At 34.5% G+C, this 893-nt stretch overlaps 1 pseudogene; it reads left to right on the top strand.

Moving 5' to 3' along the window:
- LOC101651798 overlaps positions 1 to 488 on the top strand; it is a 4,950-nt pseudogene extending 4,462 nt beyond the window's left edge.
- The last annotated feature ends 405 nt before the right edge of the window (positions 489 to 893 follow it).

The following is an 893-nucleotide window of genomic DNA, read 5'->3' as shown; positions in this document are numbered from 1 at the left end:
GCCGCTCCGACTTACACATTTCTTAAAGAAAGCTAGCTTGGGTTCTATACTTACACATTTCTTAAAGAAAGCTAGCTTGGGTTCTATATCTCCTTTGTTTTGACTATGATGCAAACATTTTAGATGCCTGCATGTTTACTTTGTTAGTTGCTTTTTTAAAATGAATAGTTGCCTGAAGTCATATCAATGAAAAAAACTGCTTTAGTCAAAGTTAATCTAAAGAAGAAAAGCCATTTGAATATCAGACACTGTTCAGTTGAACTTATTTTTCCACATTTGATTACACTTTAATCATAGTTGATCCAACTGGCAACTGGAGCCTTAAGGACAGTGGTAGATAAGAGAAGCAAACTGTACTGTCTTCACAAATCATGTGGGAGTGGACTGACTGGCACCAAACTGCAGGAATGTCTGAGCCAAGCAGTTACAAGACACAAAGAAGCGAAAAACTGATGGATGAAGTAATTCAGAGTATGAAACCCAAGTAAACCACATTTTAAACATGGACTTGTTAGCACTGTGTACAAACCTTTTCATTAAATAAATATCAAACTACATTCTTGATGCTCCTAGTCTACCTTAGGTCACTTCCATGTGCTTTATGTGCATTAAAACCATTTTTTTTCAAAAAGCAATGACTTAGGCAAGCCTACCCTTGTTTCATTTCCCTGTTTATTTAAAAATCATAGGGTTGTGCTTCTATATAAAGTTTGTACATCTAGCAATTTAAAATACTGACAGGTTAAAAAATAACAAAACACAAAATGAAGTAAAAACTCAATCCATTTGATTCAATGCTCTTGTCTTTTCAAAGAAAAGGAAAAGAATAAATAATGCGGCTCAGAAAAAAAAAATATTTGACCACTTCCCCAAGGGGCTCCAATCTTTATCCT

This window comes from Echinops telfairi, unplaced genomic scaffold (genome assembly GCF_000313985.2).
Source record: "Echinops telfairi isolate 266 unplaced genomic scaffold, ASM31398v2 ScPeMD7_53;HRSCAF=182, whole genome shotgun sequence".
Classification (NCBI taxonomy): Eukaryota; Metazoa; Chordata; class Mammalia; order Afrosoricida; family Tenrecidae; genus Echinops; species Echinops telfairi.
This window is presented reverse-complemented; position numbering and strand designations above follow the sequence as displayed.